Source organism: Pelodiscus sinensis, chromosome 7 (genome assembly GCF_052426305.1).
Source record: "Pelodiscus sinensis isolate ZL-2025 chromosome 7, ASM5242630v1, whole genome shotgun sequence".
Classification (NCBI taxonomy): domain Eukaryota; kingdom Metazoa; phylum Chordata; order Testudines; family Trionychidae; genus Pelodiscus; species Pelodiscus sinensis.
This window is the reverse complement of record NC_143058.1, coordinates 70,213,689-70,236,690: the sequence shown is the minus strand read 5'-3', so window position 1 is coordinate 70,236,690 and position 23,002 is coordinate 70,213,689. Positions and strand designations below refer to the sequence as shown.

The 23,002-nt window shown below is 40.8% G+C and overlaps 1 long non-coding RNA gene across 1 annotated transcript in view; it reads left to right on the top strand.

Annotated features, from left to right (window-relative positions):
• Nucleotides 1–14,965, top strand: part of LOC142830318 (uncharacterized) — a 56,355-nt gene extending 41,390 nt beyond the window's left edge. Inside the window, exons 2-3 of the long non-coding RNA XR_012905486.2 lie at nucleotides 10,267–10,299; nucleotides 14,619–14,965. This is a non-coding gene — a long non-coding RNA (uncharacterized LOC142830318). The remainder of the gene's footprint in view (nucleotides 1–10,266; nucleotides 10,300–14,618) is intronic.
• The last annotated feature ends 8,037 nt before the right edge of the window (nucleotides 14,966–23,002 follow it).

The following is a 23,002-nucleotide window of genomic DNA, read 5'->3' as shown; positions in this document are numbered from 1 at the left end:
AACTGATTATTATCTATATAGCAGACAATGATATTGACTGAAATTTTCAAATCCGTCAATGACAGTTAGGCTCATATTACATAATTTCCTTCAAATTAATGGGATTTATATTACCTTAGATGGCACTAAAATATCAACCATTGACTTTCTATTTTCTTCTCTCAGGCTATATCTACACTGTAGCCTTCTTCCGCAAAAGCTTATGCAAATGAAGGGCAAAGTGGAATATCACCACGCTTCATTTGCATAATTAATTAGCAGCCACTTTTGCGCAAGAGGCTTTTGCGCTAAAAGGAGATATGTAGAACTGAAAAAAATGAGGAAAACCAGCTCTTGCACAAAAGAGGGGTTTTGCACAAAAAGGAGCCATCTACACATCTCCTTTTTGTGCAAAAGCCTCTTGCACAAAAGTGGCTGCTAATTAATTATGCAAATGAAGCGTGGTGATATTCCACTCTGTTCTTCATTTGCATAAGCTTTTGCGGAAGAAGGCTTCAGTGTAGACATAGCCTCAGTTTATTAGTTGTTTCCACCACTGGTGGCCATTGTGATGGATCAACAAAACACTTCTTTTCCTTTTCTTTTTTGTTATTTTAAAACAGTCTTCATAGAATGGAATGTTGAAAATGCTTCTCCCAAATTTCTCTCTCTAATTTTCAGTCAAGGGTAGAGACCTGGGTGTACATTTTGGAGGATACAGGACTTGCACTGTTACTGAGACTGCAGTTGGACACTGTGGGCACATCTACATAGCAGGGCGAAAGTCAAATTAAGCTATGCAACTTGGGCTACGTCAATTGTATAGCTTGAGTTGATATAGCTTAATTTGGCGTTTTGTGCTGTTCACACAGCAGGAAGTGGAAGGAAGACACTTTTCCTTCCACTCTCCTTACTCCTTGTAAAATGAGAGTTACAGGAATCCGAGAAAAAATCCCGTTATTTTACAATTATTTTGAAATAATAGGATCACTGTGTAAACATACTTTGTTATTTCAGAATAATGTCAATTATTCCAAAATAATGCTGCTGTGTAGACATAGCAAAGTAGCAAACGCTGCACTTACGCTTTGTCTACACTTACCTGCATAGTCGATCAACTTTAGCTACGCAAATAGAATAGCTGAAGTTGACATAGTCACTGCAATGTCTTACATGCTGTAAGGTTGATAGGGGCTGCTCTTCTTCTCGAATAATCACATTTAAAAATGCAAACATATATGTCCAGAGAAGTGGACTGTTACTGTAAGGCTGATGAAGTGCCAGCATCAACAGGAGCACTTGGATTTATCACGTCTACAGCAAACACAATAAATCGAAGGCTGGTGGATCAATTCCTGCAGTGTCGATCCACTGAAAAATGTATAAAAAGGTTTACAGAAATTTGTATGCCCCTGTCACTTAACTACTTATGCCTTACAAAACTGAATGCATCACATTCTAGTAGACCAGATTCAACATCCGTTATTCATGTGATTCAGTAGGGGTACATCTACACCACAGAGGGAAGATCAAAGCTTCCGCTGTTGATCTTCCAGGGTTCAAATTAGCTGTCTAATTAAGACAGCTAATTCAAAGTGAGAGGGGCACTCTGGTCAATGTTGGTAACCCTGCTTTCATGAGGAATAAGGGAAGTCGAAGGAAGAGTGCTTCCAAAAAGCACAATAAGCCAAAAGCCGAGTTAAGCTACTTTGACTTTAGTTACACAATTAATGTAGAAGAAGTTGCATATCTTAATTTGACGTTGTCCTGCAGTGGAAACATACCCTAGAATTTTTATTCCTAAATCCTTTAGTCCTCTACAAAAATTTACCTCTTATTCCACAGATAATACCGTTTATTTCAAAGGAGCTACTTGTAAATTCCTATTCAGAATGACTACAGTAAAGAGAATTTCTGTAACCTAGTCTCTGTCCTCTGCTTTCTGTCAGACTGGAAATAAGGCACAAAAATTTAACAGTAGTTAACCACTGAAACAATTTACTGAGGGTTGTGGTAGATTCTCCATCACTGACACGTTTTAAAATTAAGATAGGATGTTTTGGCTAAGGGAAGTCCTAGGCATTTGCCTGGAAATAGTTAACAGGGCTGGGAGGGGTTCAGTAACCTGAGAGACCCTAGCTGAGGGAGAGTTAGTTTGATCAGCATGCACTGAGGAAGGACAGGACCCAGCTGAGTAGGAGGAGGTAGGGAACTTGTATAAAACCAGGAAGTGAGAGGCAAAGGGGCTGCTCAGTGAAACCCTGCTCTCATTCTTTGGGCTTTGAGAGGGAAAGGAGGCACAGGAGGAGAATAGAAGCCATGGGGTTCTGGCCCTGAAGAAAGGATACACCTAGATGAGTGATGGAGCAGAAACCTGATAGTGACAGGGTGGAAAGCAGACCATGGGTGGTTTGGGCTGGAACAGACTTTGACGGCTAGCTGTAGTGTTCTTGGGCTGGAGCTAGAGTTGTGGGTGGACATAGGTTCCCCTACCAGCCCCTAGGACTGGAGGACTGACCAAGACAAATTATGCAAGTGACACTTGATACTGCAGAAGGGGAAAATGATAGTGATCTGGTCAAAAGACTAAGCCACAAAGCTCTAGCTACTGTGTCATAAAGAGGAAACACTGTAACTTCTCACATATATCAAGGGCTGCAGGGCTGCAGAGCAATTGACAGAGAGGGGTGTCTGACCAAGTGGTGCTATTCCCCAAACTTCTGCACAAATAGGTGCCCAAGTGGCGAGTAAGAACTCCTTTACAGAAGTATTGGGGTATGTTTCATGGTCTGTCTTACACAGGTCAGACTAGATGACTACAATGGTGTCTTCTGGCCTTCGAATCCATGAATTGACAGTTATTTAGCACTGCTTTGTAGTGCAAGTTTCACGGGCATCAAAGCACTCTATAACCTTAGCCAAACTCATGAATTTGTCTCATTATTTCTTGTTAGTTCTATAGCTGTGTTTGTATACGTGTGTGTATGAACGTGTGTGTGTGTGATCCTTCCTTCTTCAGAGGGGTTGTCATGTTTTTAACAGTATAACTCGCCATATCAAGTTAGCAGATGGTGGTTGCACTGTATCCAATGTTTGTCAGTTTAATGATCAGTACCCCCATGACACCGGCTGAAGGAGCATGGCAGCACTAGAGTGGTTCACGTACTTGTAGAGCCAATAAGTATTCCACCTATTGCACATGATGACAGTACGGATTAGTTACTTGGTGCTGGGTTCTGTGACTCTTACTTACAATGATTCAACAAGGAATCCCATGTAAGAGCTAGATCTTAATGTGACCTACGTCGACAGAAAAGCTCATAAAGGGATAATAAATCATCCTTGATGCCCATTCACAGACAGTCCCCACAACTCTGCTACAGAAGTGGGTGGGAGAAATTAGAGATAGATAGAGCACCTAGTACTTAGCTCTTGACATGTAAATTAGCAGAGATGCGAAGCAGGCACAGGCAGTTGTAAATCTGTTACTGGTATTAGCCAGTGGTACATACTTACCTTTCACACTATAAGACATGGTTCCTATACATTGCACTCCTGGAGTGGTGTACAGATGCACTGCGTTATGTTAATTTCCTATTACAGTATAGTGGGTTACATAGTATTGCTCTCTAATACCTGTTCCATGAGAGCATATACACAGTAGGGGGTGAATAGGTAACAAGTAAATGCACACCATGGTCCTGTATCATTATGGGGCAGGACAACTCATATTGTAAGTTAATGCTCAATATGAGGAAAAGTGACAATCTAACCCTACAAATAAATTTGTAAAGAACCAGAACGATTAAAAGAGATATATAGTTCTCACATTCATCCCTTTAATATCAGGTAAAATGTAACTAATTTTTCCTCCAATAAAATCTTATTTTTAAATCATTTTATTATGAATCAATGAAATGTTCTATAAAATGTTATGCAATCAGAAGTTTTTGTTACACTCTATAAGCAGGAAGCCAGCAATTATTTAGGAGTTTTAACATAGAGACTTAAATTAATGATGCTTCATAATATGAAATCCACATGATTTCTCTCACTACAAATGTAAAGTCAGTAGGGAAAAATGCAACTTTTACATCATGACAAATGATTTACATCAGAGAATATAATATCCTGACAAAACCTAAATTTTACCCAGAAGAAAAGCTACGTCAAGCCAAAGTAATCCCTACCTTATTTGTCCTGACGTGATTCAGTAAAACTCACAAGCACTGCCACTTTGTGCATTTGATTAACCCAAACTGAGGCTGTGTTTTCATCCTCCCCAAAAGAATTATAAGCAAGTCCATCATGGTGATGGATAGGGAATTTCTATACAGTTCCCAGGACAGGGGGTATAACAGCCTTAACTTGCTTCTCAACTTGAGTCAAAAACTGCATAACTTTGGAACAAAGAGAAGAATGTGCAAATGGGGCCTCTTTGTCCAAATCATCTCTGGCAATCCAACTGCAGGTTCTAGCATCTCTGTCAAAACGCCCAGACACGTGTCACTCCAAGAATCTATGGATGTGGATACATTGGCTTTACACCATATAAATTAACTGATGTCAATGCATAGAGATAGACTCAATAGACTGCATAGTTTAGCTAAAACCACATATTGGCCCTAAATGCATGAAAGACATTAGCTATTAGCTGTATTATTTGGTCAACGAAGATAGGGGTGAAATCTGATAAAGAAATGACATGTGAAAGCATCTTAGAACACTGGAACAGCTATAACCTAAGGCAAAGACTGTCTTTCATATTACATATATAAAGTGACCCTCAAAATGAGTCCACAATCCTGTTAAGCCTATAAATATTACCATAATAAAAACAAGAGAGGGTTCTGTAACGTCTTCCTCTCCAAATCCCTTCAGAAACTGCAAAAACTTAGACCACGTCTCCACTTACCAGAGGATTAACAGTCTGGTGATCAATCTTCCAGGGTTTGATTTAGCAGGGCTAGTAAAGACCCTCTAAATCAAACACTGTGGGTGCCCCTGTCAGTGCTGTGAGGATTAAGGGAAGTTGATCGGAATGTTTTTTCCATCAACCTCCCACTGTGGGGCCACCCCAGAAAATGGATGCAGGGTATGTCAACTCTAGCTACTCAATCTACATATCTGGAGTTGTGAATCTTGAATTGATTTTCTCTGCCCATGTAGACCTGGCTTAGAATCTCCATAGATTCTTCCCTTACTGTCCCTCCCCCCGCTCCCGCTACCCCATTTACACACTTCCAAATTAAATCCGGATTGCACATGTGCAGGTAATGTTATCCAAATTAAATGTTTTGGTCATTCTGTTTAATGTCTTTGATCATAAGAACAGCTGTGCCAAGTCAGAACAAAGGTCAATCTAACCCAGTAGCTTTTCTTCTGACTATTGCCAATGTTAATTGTTTCAGGGAGAATGAAGAGAATGATCATTCATAGAATGATCCATCTCTTGTTCCATTGAATAATCCAGCTTCTGGCACTCAGAGGCTAAGGACACCCAAAATGAAGTTGCATCCCTGCCCATCTTCGCTAATAACCAAAAATGGACGTGTCTTCGCTAATAACCAAAAATGGAAGGGTCTTTTTTTAAACCTTGTTAAAATTTTGACCTTCACAACATCCCCTATCAATGAGTTTCATAGTCTGATGATGCATTGTGTGAAAAAACAGATCCACTTACTTATTTTAAACCTACTGCCTATTTATTTTATTGGTGACTCCTCCCACCCACATACAAACCAGTTTTTGTGTTATGTGCTGGAGTAAATAATGCTTCCGTATTCAGTTTCTCCTCCCATTATGACTTTATAGACCTCTATCATATCCTCTCATTTTCAAGATGAAAAGTCCCAGCCTTTTAAATCTCTCTTCATATGAAACTTATTTCATATTCTTAATCATTTTTGCCTTTCTCTGTACACTTTTCCAATACTGAAATATATTTTTGATGGAGTGACTAGAACAGCATGCACTATTCAAGATTTGGGTGTACCATGGATTTATATAGCAGTATTATAATATTTTCTGCCATCTTATCTCTCCCCTTCATAAAGATTCCTAACATTCTGTTCACTTTTTTGACTGCCACTGCACAATTGAGCAGATGCTTTCAGAACTCTCCACAGTGCCACCAACATCTCTTTCTTAGGTGGTAACAGCTAACTTAAACCCCATCATTTTGTAAGTGTAGTTGGCATTATATTTTACAAGATACATTACTTTGCATTTTATCAACAGTGAATGTCAACTACCAGTTTGTTACCCAGTCACCCAGTTTTTGTGAGCTATCTCTGCAAGATTTGTTCTAAGAGGAGGAGAACTCTGGGAATGTCAGGTTCTGGAGTTGGTCACAAAGAATGGTAAATCCTCTACTGATCTGTGGATCACAATCCCAGTGAGATGTGAACAATCCAATTTCACATTAGGTATATTTGTCAAAACATTCATCCAGCTCTAGCTTCTTTATATTGTAACAAATCTTGAGCCACCTGGAACCCCAAAGTAGTCTCTTAGATAATAGTAGTCCATCATGCTCTAGTCAAGTAATTAAAAAAAACTGGTGTAACAAACAGCATCCCTTTTGAAAAATCTTGAAAGGGATCAACCTCTTAAGCCAGTAATTTTCTTTAATTGGGGAGAAAATGTGTGTGTCAGGGACTTTTTGAATATCAAATTGCACTCTTAGGAGGATGGTGTTAGATTTATTTGTTTGTTTTTAAATGTTACCTACTTACAAGTTTTGTACAGTTTTACATATGAAATTTAATAGCCCTCTAAGTACATTTGACTGCAGTCTTGAAACTCAATCCATGGTGCTCAAAACGTGACGAGATAGTAGGTGACATTTTGATGCTCAGTGTCACTTTTGATTTTGGGATTTGCTTGAACATGAAACTGAAGAGGTGCAAGCCCATTTTATGGAAACCTAAGAGGTTTCCCTAGTAGCTTGCAAATCTGAGCCTCAGTTGTACACAGTTCTAGTTATCAACTTACAAAAAAAAGTGATCTTAATAGAAATAATGTAAAACACTTGACCACAGTGTGGTAAACAGCAATGATATAATTCTTTCAAACTGGTTTAGTGTAAGACTAATGAATGGCTGCAGCATTTCTGGCATTTGAGTTCAGAAGAGCTCACCAATTAATTAGTTTGTGATCTCATGCTCTCATTGAATCTTGAGTCCCTGCGTACAGTCCCATCTGAATTAGAATATTATCTGTGGTCAAAGACTGTAGGCTGCTCTTATGTGGCCCAGGATGAAAGCACAGCTGGCTTATCAGAACTTTTAAAAGCCTAGTGATTCATTTCTAGATCTTGAAGAAAATAAGTCTCAGCCTCCCTGATAAGAAAATCAATTAGGATGCATAAGGAAACAGATATGCACAGTCTATTGACTCGTTAGAGACTGAAATTGTCCTGTATGAAAATGAGCAGTGTGAGTGTGATCAGTTTCAGGTGACAAGCCAATAAAAACTTTTTTTCAGGACAGACAAAACAATCACTAATTTTAATTTACTACAGATAACTGAGGCACACAGTTTTCAGACCTATGTTTCTTCAGAATGACCCTCAGGTGCATCAGTCCTTGGGGTTTGCTGCAGGAAACATAAAGGAGAGCTTTAAACAACGGATTTGATTTCAGTATTATAAATTAGCTCCTCCATTTGCCACATGAAAAAGTTGAGTTATCAAAAGAGTATACACACACCATCTTTGTGCAAAACTGTCTAAGGTGCCCCTATTGATGGCCACAGTGCAGGCTGGTAGAAGCCTGCACTAGAATGCTACTTCCTCGCCAATGCGGGTGGATGGGATACCGGTAAAGTCAAGGTTCTATCCTCCTCAAGGTTGCTGTCAAGAGCTGATAAGTCATTGCAGAGAATTAAACTGTTACAGTGACAATACCACCAAAGAATGCTTTTTCCCTTGGAACAGGAGGTTAATGCATTGAATAAAATTCTGGTGCTTGGTCTGTGCTTGAGTAGCGCAATTAGCTTCTGAGCCTTGCTCAGACCATCAGAGATAATTACGATCCAGAGAGACAGGACAAACAAAGGAGGCAGTGTTGTACTTGCTGTACAACCAGAGGATTGAGCTACAGAGGTTTACTCACTTGGCCAGATTCCTACAGGAAGTCTGTAACAAAGCTAGAAATTGAACCCAGATCTCCTAAGCCTTAACCATACAGCTATACTCGGTCACATTTCTAGCCCTGTGATTTATTGTTTATTTTGACAACAGACACATCTTCTTGAAATTCACCACCAATTCAGCATATAGAAAGAGTGTTATAAACAGAGTTTTGCTGAGGGAGGTCAAGAGGAAAGTTTCACTGAAGCATATTGTTGTGGCTCACAATGATACCAGATACTGATTTACTTGAAGTGTCTCCGGTATATATTAGATATTGTGAAATCATATTATATCTCACCAAATGAAGAATAGATATCATTAACATCCAAGATGAGTAAATTTCTTCTGTGCTACAGAGAACAAAAATTGGTAATATTAAAAATAACAATTCTATCTCAAATTGTCTCATCACTACCACTCTTGAACACCTGACCTTCAGGAAACCTTCAGAAGAGAGAGTATTTTCATCTTTCCGTGCCTTTGCCAGCTAGTCAATGTAAAATTATAGTTATGTTTAGGGACCCATTTTAATTAACATATAGAACACAGATTAGTATGGATACAGCAAATCCATTATTAGTTACTAAAATTTTAGTTTCTATATTAAAAAGTGAAGTATGAAGCACTCAATTAGAAATAAAGCTATGGTATCCTTCAAACTGAATGTGTGAATTAATCCAATACAAAAAAGAGAACTTGCAGATTGGCTGCCAGTCCTACTCTGGGAGTTGCCAATACTCTCTAAAATGGCTGCAAGATACAAAATGCCCCCCACCCTTGCTATACACGGAATGGCAATGGGAAGTATCTCTGCTTTTGCTGTTGATGGGCAGTTCCATTCTTATTTTGCTTAATCCTTTTTACTAAATTGTGTCTAGTATAAGGTCTGCTACCTACTCTACAGCCTGAGCCTGTACCCTCTATATTAATACCTAGTAAGAAGATCTTGAATGAGATTGAGACTCTCTGGTTTTCTACAGCCTTTATCTGGAACAGATTATTTCCTTCCCATGCATTGGCCACAGTATTTTAGAAGCAGAGCACAAGTTCCACCCACTTAGTCTTATGTCATTTGCAGTTTTACTACTGCTTTCTGTGAAACAGAACTGCTATCATAGCACTGCAAGTGCTACTACTTAGATCCCACCAAAGGCATCTAGTACAGTCTCAGCAAAGCCTTTGGAAATACAAACACATTTAAGCTCTCGAAATCTTGCAGACAGGCTAATATATATCTATATAAGGTAAGTCTACACTATAGAGTTTACAGAAAAAACACAGTTTTTCTGTAAATAATTCAATTACATTCACACTACAATCGTTTTCTTCCGAAAGAAAATCGAAAGAACAGAGGGGTGTTTCCAACATTGGTAATCCTCATTCTATGAGGAAGAAGCCTTTTTCCAAGGCTATGTCTAGACTAAACTGTATTTTCGAAAGAGGCTATGCAAATTCCTGTGTATCTCACTTTCGAAAACGGATCTTTTGAGCGTGAAAGTAGTCTGAACGCATTTTTTTCCAGAACCCCCCGTTTTTTGAAAACTGCTCTTCCTTAAAAAATGAGGTTTACTTGGTTTTTCGAAAAAGGTAGGGGGTTCTGAAAAAAATGCATCCTGACTACTTTCACTTTCAAAAGACCCACTTTCTAAAGTGAGATCGGACGAAGAATTTGCATAGCCTCTTTCGCAAATATAGCATAGTCTAGACGTACCCCAAAAGAGCTCTTTCAGAAAAAGGTATGCGTGGATGGGGAAGTGGGAATTCTTTCAAAAGAAGAGGAAAGAGGAAAAAGCACAGGTGCCCTGGTGGCCATTCCGTCCATACTAATCACAGCTGAAATGTGAGAGAGCATCTATTCAGTGTGGACGCTATCTTTCAAAAAAGCAGATTGCTTTTTCGATGCACTTTTACAGTGTGGACTCTCTCTTTTGGAAGAAGTTTTTCTGGAAGATGTCTTCTAGAAAAGCTTCTTCCAAAAGAAGCCTGCAATCTAGACAAAGCCATGTAGTGTGTATGTCCCAATTCTAAGAACTGGAAATGCGGATCACTTATTCTCCATAAATTACCATTCAATTGGGCAATACTGTAATTAATCTGCTGCTTATAAATAACTGTTAATGTGGTGTCAAAATCTTGTTTTCTCCTTTTAGATGTCCAAGTGGATCATGAAACATTTTGAATCTGTAAGTAGCAGTGGGTGATTAATCGCTATTTTTGTACTACTGTAAATGCTACTTCTGTAATCGCTATTTTTTTGTCTGTGATAAATTAATTATTATAATCAACCATACCTTGAGTAGTAATATGAATCATATCACAGCAAATCCATCTGTACCTAACATGGAAAAAGTATGTGCAAACAAAATAAGACCTGCCACAGAACAGACTACTTATTGCTCAGTGCAATGACCATAGAAAATAAATTTCAAGGTCATCTGCTAAATTAAGAGCCGGCAGTTATGTTTGGCATGTTTAACATACAGCTCATTTCCCCAGCTTTTTTCTCCACCATTTTTGCTTTTTTGTTTTTCAAAACTTTCACAGCGGTGTGCTTCAATTTAATTATTAATTTCTGCAAACCAGACAGAAACCAGTGATCAAGAATCCAAGCAAAAATAATCTGCCGCCATATGTAAACAATTGGCCCATGATAAAGAACTCTTTCTCTCATAGGACTAGTCAGATGAACTTCAGCAGAACCCAGTTTACAGATAACAATTCCCATCGCTCAGAAGAAAAGATTGCACACAAGGTTTCAAAGGAGGATGGGCTGAATGATTAGCAATTATCTTTGAGAATTTATGGAGGACAGGTGAAGATCCGGAGGAGTGAAAAAAGTTCCAGTACCTTGGGTTTAAAAAGGAGAACAAAGAGGACACAAGGCATTATAGGCAAGTCAGCCTAATTCTGACATCTGGAAAGATACTGGAACAAATAATGAAACAATTTGTAAGCATCAAGAAAATAATGTGATAAGGAACAGTCAGCATGGATGGTCAAGAACAAATCATGTTAAACCAAACTAATTTCCTTCTTAGACAGGGTACTGACCTGGAGGATAGCATGGAAGCAGTAAAAGGGATATATCTGCTTTTGACCCAGTCCTAAATGATGTTTTCATAAACAAACTAGTAAACACTCTGGATTATGCTTTCAAATGTGATTTGACCCTCTCTGGGATGTGTTACTCTGGACACCCCCCTCAAAGCCACAACATAGTCAACTAAGCCCTTGATTCTTCTCTCTCACACAAAAGTAAATTAAGAGCATCTCTGTTGAAGCGAATGGTCTTACGCTGTGTAGAGTAGGTTCAGAATATGGCCACCGTAAAAGCTGTACTTGTTATCTGTAATATATACCGTGTTTTACTCCATGTCTTCTTTATCTGGCAGTTCACCAAATCAAGTGTGCAAGCTTGAGCTGCTAACAAATGGACCACAATTATTTCTAAACTTTCCTGAGGTGAAACCCCTCAGGGAAGATATGATGGCCTGTCCGTTCCATGGCTCTGCACCAGAGTGCATCCTAAAAAAATCTCTCCTCCGCTTCGTAACTGGTATGCCAATGACATACTCTCCTGAATTATTAACAGTCAATCTTAAACAATGAATCTGACAGACATTGCAAAGCTAAGTGGTAGATGACATACACATACTGTAAAACCAGAGATTATACTGCACCAGCTTATGTTCAATAGCACATAAGACACTGTTAAGACAAGTTATTATATTCAGGAATATATCACACAGTGCTTATAGAGTCAAATGTACCATTTTGAACACATTTTCATAAAAACATTTATCTGCTCTTCAAAAGAGCAGTCGTATCCTCCATCTGAACCTCATTATGCTTGCTGACTATATAACTTCAAGCTTCTCCTGGAGAAAAAAATGTACCGGATTTCAGATAACTTTGCTCTGCATCTAGTTTTTTGTTGCCATGTTTGGCCACTCTTGTTCACTACGCCCACGTCTACACGCGGCAGTGAAACGGGATTCCGAATTAAAGCCCTAAATCAAATTAGCTGTTATTCCTCCTGCAATGAGGTTTACCAGCTAATTCGATTTAGGGCTTTAATTCAGAATCCCGTTTCACTGCCACATGTAGACGTGGGCAGTTACTTCGGGCTAGTCAATTTCCAAAATGGCAACCGGCCGGGAACATGCTAATGAAATGCGGGATATTTAAATCCCGCACTTCATTTGCAATTTCAGATGCCCTCATTAGCCTCCCTAGATCGAACTAGGGGGCTAGTGTAGACATACCCTACATTATAGACGTTTCTTTAGGAGTTTCCTTGGTAACTATGGACCCAGTTCTGCCATCCCTAATCAGGTGGAATAGAACATGACAGCATCTGTAGTTCCCCTGTTCATGGAGCAAGGAAGTGCTCAACAAATGGAGTGGTGGCAAATCAGAATATAAAAATCACTGTATTTTAAAATATACTCTGTTAATATGCATTGCTACATTACCTAGATTGTAAACTTTCAGGGACAGAGACAATTTTTTGCCCTACATTTCTATAGTTTCGAACACAATGGGGCCCTCATCTGTTGTTGGCCTCTTTGGAGTACCATCACAATACAAATAATAAAAAATAATAATTTCCAAGACTCTCAGGTTAACCCCAATGACCAATACATCTGCTCTTCTTCTTATGCTTAGGAGCCAACCATTATCTGTGAAAACATTTTGTTCTGTTCCTCAGATCACAGTTACCAAAATGCTAAAGGTCTTTACTTTCACAGTTCTGCAGCTAACTTTGCTCTTCTTTACTTTGCCTCCTGGTGACACTAAGTCTTCAGGAAAAAAATAACATTTTGCACTTTTGAATATTTCTCTGAACTTGAATTATTCTTCAGGCAATAAAGGAGCTAACAGTGAATGTCTTCCAGAAGTGCATGGAAACATTCTGTATATTGGTGAAGTTGAGGACTTCACACAGTCCTGGGTTCCCTTAGGACCTACTGGGGGCATTACACGAGTTGCACTTTCCTTGGACAGCTGGGAAGGAAGGATTTTTTCCCTGTATTGCCACATTGTTCTAAGGTAGTGGTTTTGTGTTTGTTTGTTTTTTGGGGGAGGGGGGTGGTTTTGTTTTGGAGATTTTTTATTTTGTTTTTATTTGGCTTGGGTTGGTTATTTTTTGTTTTTGGGGTTTTTTTTTTGCCTTCCCCACAGTGGGTCTTGGACATGTGGGGGTAGCAGAAGAGGGTTATAATATTGCAGCATAGTAAGGCTATGTCTAGACTACATTCCTCTGTCGAAAGAGGAATGCAAATGAAGAAAATCGAAAGTGCAAATGAAGCAGAGATTTAAATATCCCACACTTCATTTGCATATTTGTGTCCGATTGGTGTTTCGAAAAAGGGTTTTTCGAAAGTGAAACTGCAGTCTAGATGGGGTTCTTTTGGGAAAAAAAAAACTTTTGAAAGAACCCGTACTCATTTTTTTCAGGAGTACAGGTTCTTTTGAAATGGGTTTTTTTTTTTCTAAAGAAGGGCTGAGATCAGATTAGGGATTATGTGGATTTTGTTAAGGAAATGATAACCTGTATTGTGTGACCTATTACTGGGTACTCCCAGATATGAATCTTCAAAACTTTGGTTCTAACCTTTAAATCTATATGTCTAGCACGTAACCTTGGAAAATTGTTCCAAGAACAACAATTGCAAAGATTCAAAAATGGAAAGGAATTTAATCATTTATTAAATAACAGGTCTAGGACTACTTTTTAGGCACAGGAATACTAGTATAACGTACTGGCCATAGCTCCTAGTGGCAACTCTTCCCTTTCTACCATAGAGTAAAACAGCACCGAATGAATGAAACAAATAATACTGGTAAAATGGACAATTTTGCTAGGATAAATGTATACACACTAGAAGCTCTGCCACAACAGTTGGTCAGGAATCCTGCCTCTACACATCTGAGACCAACATAGCTGTGCTGGCAGAAATCTGTGTTGTGTAGATGAGGCCTCACTCAACGGATATTGCTATCAGGCATTCTTCCAAGGTGCAAGGATAAGAGAATGTAACTATACACCATGGCTATATCTAGACTGGCATGATTTTCTGCAAATGCTTTTAATGGTCTAGATTGGCACGGACAGTTTTGCGCAAAAGCACTTTTTGCGGAAAAGCGTCCGTGCCAATCTAGACGCGGTTTTGCGCAAGAAAGCCCCAATCGCCATTTTCGCCATCGGGGGTTTTTTGCGCAAAACGGTTCTCAGTTGTCTACACTGGCCGTCTTGAGCAAAAGCATTTGCACAAGAGGGCTTTTTCCAAAATGGGAGCATCATTGTATTTGTGGAAGAACACTGACAATCTTACATTAGATCATCAGTGTTCTTGCGCAAATTCAAAGTGGCCAGTGTAGACAGCTGGCAAGTTTTTGCGCAAAAGCGGAAAAACTTGTCAATCTAGATGCAGCCCATCTGACAAAGGAAAAACAATTCTGGAGGCAAACCAAAGATTTTTTTTGTTCTCATATACAGACAAGAAGGTTCACCACTAGAAAGGGAAAAGTCCCTCAAGACTGCAGAGTAGCACCGTCCAGTCAGATGATGATTGTGTGTGCTTTAGAGAACAAGAATTCGCACCTCAAAGACTGAGAAAACTGAAGAAAAGGCTGGATCCTTCTCACCCATTGAAATGTAAAACTGAGAAAGTAACATGTTAGTTATTAAGAGAACAACATTATATTTTGCGTAATTACAATTTAATGTGCACCCTTAAGTTGGACCAGCTTGAACCTTGGTATTAGTTCTAATGAATTTCCCTGTTCCAATTCAACAACTAGTAGAATCCTTCATGCTGGTATAACCTGTTGTAAAGTTGCCCACTGTCTTTTTAATAAGCTAGAATAATAAAAGTAAATTAAGTATGGTTTTTAAAATTTAATTAAACATTCTTCTCTCAATTCTGCTCAGTTACACTAGTTCCAAAGTGACACTCTGCTGCAGAAAGCCAATGTCTCTTCTTGTAATTTCTGAACATAATGTGGGAGGGTTGCAACTCTTCTGAGTCCTCACCAGATTCAATTTCAAGTTACTTATCAAGTCCTTCCCCTGGTTGTAGCACAAGTGGTGGCCTCTCGTTTGTTTTGTTTAAAGATTCTTTTCTCTCTCTCCCTGAAGAGAGAGTGCAAATCAAAACAACACAGGTTATGATGGGAAAATAAAATAACAAAGTTTGTCTGTTTCTAGGCAGCCTTTTGGGGTCACCGCATTGGGGCTTGGCTTACCAGCTGTTGTCTCTAATTAAGACCTACTTCCATATTCTTGGAGCACCCTGCTTTATAACTAGTCTGTGCACTTATAGGGACAGAGAGGCCTGTGACTACCTCTTGGCTGATCTATCTCTGTGGTCAGCAGTCTCTGAAATACAGCTCCCTTCTTCCTTCTCACCATCCCTTCCTCTGGCAGATTTTTCTCTTCAAAGATTCCTCTCCTTTCATCAGGACAAATCTTACAAGTGCATCTGAAGAGCTTAGTAGTCTCCTCTCAGAGGCTGTGTCTAGACTACATGCCTCTGTCGGCAGAGGCATGTAGATTAGACACATAGGCAAAGGCAAATGAAGCTGCGATTTAAATGATCGCGGCTTCATTTACATTTACATGGCTGCCGCGCCTGAGCCGACAAACAGCTGATCAGCTGTTTGTCGGCTCGCGCGCTAGTCTGGACGTTCCCCCTGTCGACATCAAAGCCCTTTGTTGGCAGCCCCGTTATTCCTCATGGAATGAGGTTTACCGGGGCTGCCGACAAAGGGCTTTGATGTCGACAGGCTGGGAACATCCAGACTAGCGTGTGAGCTGACAAACAGCTGATCAGCTGTTTGTCAGCTCAGCGCGGCAGCCATGTAAATGTAAATGAAGCTGCGATCATTTAAATCACGGCTTCATTTGCCTTTGCCAAAAAAACAAATCTACATGCCTCTGCCGACAGAGGCATGTAGTTTAGACGTACCCAGAGTGAATATTGGCTATGTCTACACTGGCAGCTTCTTGTGGAAGAACAGCCGTTCTTCCGCAAAATCTTGCCGGCTGTCTACACTGCACGAGCGTTCTTCCAGAAGTAAATTTACAGTAGAGCGTTGTAATACAGGGCTTCTTCCAGAAGAGTTATTCCTCTCCCCACAAGGAATAAGCCCTCTTGCACAAGAGCTCTTCCACAAGAGGGCAGTGTAGACAGGCAACACGTATTTCTTGCGCAAGAAGTCCCTCTGGTGAAAATGGCCATCAGAGATTTCTTGCAGAAGAGAGCGTCTACGCTGGCATGTATGGTCTTGCACAAAAGCACATACCAGTGTAGACGCTCTTTTGTGGAAGAGTTCTTGCACAAGAAGCTGCCAGTGTAGATTTAGCCAACGTGTCTCTTCAAATACTGTTCCCCTCAAATTGGAAAGTCAACCTTGAGGCAGGCTATTTCCACTGCCATCTTTTCCTCCTGGTGTCTTTCATTATTTGACTCCAGTATAGGAGGTATAATCTGTAATCAAGGAGAAGGGGCTATGAGGGAATCCATGGACACTTTGATTGCTAGTGGCTCCATTTCAGTCCTTGAGTAGGCCTCTTCTTTAGGGACTAGCATACTACTCAGATAAAGGATTGGATTTTTTTCGCCTCTGATGTCATGGGCACCCGGTGCTCAGTCAAATATCTGAGGTGTCTGTGAGCAGTATGAATTCATAGGAAAAATCTGGGCTGGCTCCTAGCATAGTCCTGCTTTTCAGTTCATGAAAAGCTTCCTTGCATTTCTCATTCCACTGAATATGCTTTTAGGGACTTGGCCTTCACAAGTCAGTATAATTTGTCCACAAGGGAAATGAAATTAGTCCCTTGGTCTGTTAGTGTTTTGTGTTTCCCTCCACATGTGAAGAGCTTCAAGAGCTCTGAGGGTGGTATTGGTGACGCTTTTGCAAAATAATGAGGAACAGTCTCCAAGTACCTGGTTGCATAGTCCATGATTAAGGCTGATTTAGTCATGGGTATTTTTAGTAAAAATCATGACCAGGTCATGGGCAGTAAACAAAAATTCATGGTATGTGACCTGTTCACAATTTTATCATGTCCCTGACTATAATTAGGGCAGGCAACTTGAGGGTAGTGCTGGCGGATGGGGGGTGTTGTTTGCCATGGGTGCTAAGTTAGACTTTGTACTTGGCTCCTGGGAAGTGGAAACTTCTAATTCCTAGCTCCACATGCTGCCTCTGCTCTACGCTAAGCCCCAGTTTTGTAGCTCCCATTGGCTGGGAGCTATGGCCAATGGGAGCTATGGGAGCAGTGCTTGTGGACAGAGATAGTATTTGGAGCTATGAGCTAAGGCAGGGGTGTTTCTGTCATCCTTCCAGGGAACACCTCCATTCCTGAACCCCCTCAAAAAAACCCTGTTGCTGCTATATCGGGGGTAGAGGAGGATGAAACTGCCCCATCAGCAGTCTGCGCAATTAGTCCGGGGTGGCCGTAGCTGCTTTCTTGAAGGTATCTCAATCACAGGGGCTGCGTCTGGATTGGCATGATTTTCCGGAAATGCTTTTAACGGAAAAGTTTTTCTGTTAAAAGCATTTTCGGCAAAGAGCATCTAGATTGGCACGGACGCTTTTCCGCAAAAAGTACTTTTGTGGAAAAGCGTCCGTGCCAATCTAGATGCGCTTTTCCGCAAAAAAGCCCCAATCACCATTTTCACAAACGGGGCTTTTTTGCGGAAAACAAATCTGAGCTGTCTACACTGGCCCTTTTGCGCAAAAGCTTTGCGCAAAAGGGACTTTTGCCTGAATGGGAGCAGAATAGTATTTCCGCAAGAAGCACTGATTTCTTACAGGAGGAAGTCAGTGCTTTTGCAGAAATTCAAGCAGCCAGTGTAGATAGCTGGCAAGTTTTTCCAGAAAAGTGGCTGATTTTCCGGAAAAACTGGCCAGTCTAGACACAGCCAGGCAGAAAAACTTAAGGATGCTTTAGAAATCTCTTTGTTACTAGCTAGCTGGTACTCTGGGCAGTAAGAACAGTGTTCTCTCACATCTTGATGTACACCTGGCCTGTAGAATTAGCCTAGTACCCATGACGATGTCTTCTCTCTTCCCAAGTGTTCAGTGAATAGAATGTCATGTGAGAACTACAGCACTATCTGACCATACCTGTATGGCACCAGAAATTGGACCTTCACCACCCTGATTTATTGATCTCTTTTGATTTGATACAGATGTTATTTCTTGAGACCTAAGTAAATACAGATCATCCTGAGGAAGATGTTACCTCCCCATGTTCCTCTCCACAGGAAGATGTGGAGAAATTGGAGAGAGTCCAGAGAAGAGCAACAAGAATGATTAAAGGTTTAGAGAACATGACCTATGAAGGAAGGCTGAAAGAATTGGGTTTATTTAGTTTAGAAAAGAGAAGATTGAGGGGGAACATGATAGCAGTTTTCAGATATCTAAAAGGGTGTCATAAGGAGGAGGGAGAAAACTTGTTCATCTTGGCCTCTGAGGATAGAACAAGAAGCAATGGGCTTAAACTGCAGTAAGGGAGGTTTAGGTTGGACATTAGGAAAAAGTTCCTAACTGTCACGGTAGTCAAACACTGGAATAAATTGCCCAGTAGGTTTTGATAAATGTCTACCAGGGATGGTCTAGACGGTATTTGGTCCTGCCATGAGGGCAGGGGACTGGACTCGATGACCTCTCGAGGTCTCTTCCAGTCCTAGTAGTCTATGATTTTATGATTTATGGAGGTTCATTATCCATTTGCATGGATCAGCACAGCAACGCCTCCCCTCTCAACTGCATGGTTCTTGCACAAAATTCCCACCCTGTAGGAGAACTTCCAGTCTTGGCAGCTTACCTCTTCTTTCCCTGTGGAGGTTGGTGAGCAAGTTTCTTGCCCCTTCTCTCAGAGAAATTTCCTTCATAGATGGTCTATGCAGTTTTAGGGCAACAAGACCCAAGACTGTCTCTCTTCTTGGCCGATTTTCTCTGTGATCAACGGTCTAAGGCTCACTACCTCTTCCTGTGCCAGCTTTTCCCCCTTTTTAACTTCCCCCTCCATGCAGAGCACCTGGTTAGCGCAGAAGGAGCCCAGAGGAGCTTATTAATCTCCTCTGTACTAGAGTGAGGATCCTTCCCCTCATTCATATCAACATATCCCATAGAAGTGTTTGAATTATCCTACATGTAGATGCACCATGTTAAAAAATAGGCTGCTATCTTTAAAGATTCATGCCTGATCTCCAAGTGTACATGTTGGATCTAAAGACAGTCACATAAATCATTAAAGTAAATAGGTGCACCAAGCACTTTCTTCTAGGTACTACAGAAGATTATATCTCTCTGCTTTCTATATGTAAATAGCTACAGACCATGGATTTGACCAAATCAGGGAATAATTGCATGATAAACCAAAGCTGAACCAGGTGGATTAACTGTGTCTTCCATGGTTGCAAATGCAGAGGCCTCGGATATTTATTCCACATGTTGTATGCTGGAGGGGCAAACCAGCAAAAGGAGTGGTGAGCATGCCCCAGGAAGGAAGCAGAGAGAACTCCTTGAGTACACAGTTGCTTACTTGAGGATGTCTAAGCAGCAAAAAGGCCTGCCGTGGTTTGTTTCTAACCTGTTCAGGGGAACAAGACTTTCTGTGCATTTTTAATGAAGGATGAATGAGATTACATCAGTAATATACCTATGTGATGCATCGTTTTTATGGGCTGTGTCTAGACTGGCATGATTTTCCGCAAATGCTTTTAACGCATTTGCGGAAAAGAGCGTCTAGATTGGCATGGACGCTTTTCCGCAAAAGCACTTTTTGCGGAAAAGCGTCCATGCCAATCTAGACACGGTTTTGTGCAAGAAAGCCCCAATCACCATTTTCGCCATTAGGGCTTTTTGCACAAAACAGTTTTTAGCTCTCTACACTGGCCCTCTTGCTCAAAAACATTTCCAGAAAAGGTCTTTTGCCCAAAAGGGAACATCAAAGCATTTGCGCAAGAAGCACTGATTTCGGACGGTAGAACGTCAGTGCTTTTGTGCAAAATCAAGCGGCCAGTGTAGACAGCTGGCTAGTTTTTGCGCAAAAGCAGCTGCTTTTGTGGAAAAACTTGCCAGTCTAAACACACCCATGGATTTCTCATTCCATTGAATGTCATGTCCCAGATTATGCCAAAGCACAAACCAAATGGGCAAAAATGTCATCCGTTCTCTTGTTACAATATTTGTGCTCATTTGTAAGCATCTTTTCTTCTTCTCTTTGTCATTTATAGTCCCCAGAGTTAAAAGGGAAATTGGAAAGCATCTGGTTGCTGACTTTGAGTCATCCCTCCAACTATCTCAACAGGTCTCTACATGGGGTGGTGAGAATAGCCCTGAAAAACCTCCATGCCCCCTGTTCCAGTTCTCTGACTGCTAACAGAAGTATTGACAAGGACTGGGGTGTTCCTTATGTGATACTAATGGAAATGAGAGTGTAAACCACACAGCTTCTGGGTGTGGTGTACTGTCCCATCTGAGACCACCTACAGAGAGAAAAATGAGTTTGATCTACAGCCTTACCTAATAGCCAGTTGACTTTTAGCTCATGCTGTAGAGCAGGGGTGGGAAACCTCAGGCTCGGGGGCCAGATTCAGCCCCCGACATGCCTGGATCTGGCCCCTGAGAGTCAGGGCTCCCCCCCAGCATTGGGGAGCCCACGCTAGCATTTCAGCCCCCTGCTACCCCATCATGGGGCTGAAGCACACAAAATCTACTAGCTGAGGCCCCACTGGACTCTAGTATGTGAGGGGAATGTGCAGAGTCTTTCTGCTTCTCATCAGGGGCCACGTCAGTGAATTGGGTTTTTTTGTTTGTTTGTTTTTTGCCTCTCACTTGCATGGAGCCCCCCAACTGATTTTTCTTTCGGTCAGTGGCACCCCACCCATAAAAGGATCTCCATTCTTGCTGTAGAAACTTATGCACTAAGTTCCGGAGTCTCAGGTTTGGTTCCCCCTATCCACACTACAAGAGCACTCAATTTACTTGAGATCTATGAAATGGCCATCTGACTAGATCAGCTTTCTGCCACCTAGCCATCTGACCTAGGTTTGAATTGCTTGAACAAGATATCAAAGGTTCTATTTGCCCTCATCTAGCCTCTGAGCCATCAGTACCTCCAGAGAAAATGTTTCTCTGGGGGGTGAAATCCTGCCCCCTTTGAAACCAAAGGCTATAAGGAGAACAAGAGTTCAAGCAAGCATTTGCACAAATATACGAGTCTGATGCGGAACATGGTGGGAAGGATTAAGTGCATGAGGAAGTCACACCCTAGAATACTATATCTGGACAATATACTATATCTGGACAAACCTATTTGTTCTTTTTCACTTTAATAGTATTTAATAGCATTCAAGTGTCTTTTTATTTGTGTGTGGTTTGATGTTTATAGGCCTGCAAAAAGTCACTCATGAAAATAAAAAGTGATGATGCTTCTCATAAGGCTATTGTGCCAGATAAAAATATTATAATAAATACAGCATGATTTCAGACATGGGCTCCCATCATGGGCAGAGAAAATGATGAGAGAAGCCATGAGAACCACTTGAAAAGTAATTTTGTGTGTGTCTGTATGCAGTTTTCTCCTTTATCCTCCAAGTGTTGCAAAGGCAACCGGATATTGTGTACTTTCTCCTGTATTTGCTTTGCAGAATTGAAAGAGTGTACATGTTAAGTATTCACATAAGCAATTAACACCTGAAGTTTATCACTACCCAAATTATTGGCAGATGGATTAGCACCTCTTTAATTAAACCTCTAAACCAGAAGCATAAGCAATTAAAAAAAAACACAAACAACCCATTCTTGAAAAGTTTTTAAAATGTGGCTGCATTAACATGTTTACAGCAATTCCAGGGCCCAGCGCAGGAAAGTCAATGTGGCCTCCCCTTGCAGCACAAGCTGTGGATGCAACCTGCCTGACATTTGAGTGCTATCCCTGAGTTGGTTGACGCCAAGTGAGCTCGGAGTACAGTCAGACCCTGCACATGCCTACCTAATAGGGTTGCCACTTGGCTAATCATGCAAGCCCAAAAACTCTTTCCTGGACCCCCACCCTGCCCATTCCCTGAGACCATGCCCCATCCTACTTTTTCTGAGGACCCACCCCTGCTCACTCCATCCCCTCTCCGAGATGCAGCCAGAAAAATCAAGAGAGGGAAGTTTCATTGAAAAAAGTAGTGAAGCTTAAACTGGTTCTTATCCTTCCTCCTGAACAAGTTTACTGAGCTTCACTTAAATGCACCCAAGATAATGATATCCCCTCAGACCAGTTGTGTCCTACTGCCTCCAGCTTGCACCCTTATCCATTGGTCTGTATTCAGACAGCTGAGGTGCTCCAATCATGTGGAAAGTAATATCTAAAATAGCTCTCAGAACACTAGGGCTATCTTGGCTCACTAATGAATCATTTTTCCTCTTACCTGCAATATTCCTTTATTGCAGGAGTGTTGTCTGGTTTAAAGAAATAAGATATAAATAAAAGCAACACAGAACATCATAACGCCAGAACAACAGCAGCAAAATAAATGACATATAATTTTCACGGACTCATTTGTTGAGGCATTATATTTGGGATGGTATGTCCCGTATAGTTTTTTCCATGCATTTCCCCCTCTTTGTTCTCTTTAAGCAAATGAGTCTGGCCCTGAAGATAAGGAACAGAGATTGTCCTGACAAAACTTTCATGACATCTCTGTTCCACTCTTTTACCAGGGAGACTTCCAGATTCTGACTGTTCTCATTATCCACTATAAGACAACTGAGGGCCATCAACAGTGCTGGATGCAAACCTGAAATTTGTCATTTAAACAACACCAGGAGCTCATTTAACCTTTTCTAATGGTTCTTCTCTTGCCCAAGTGA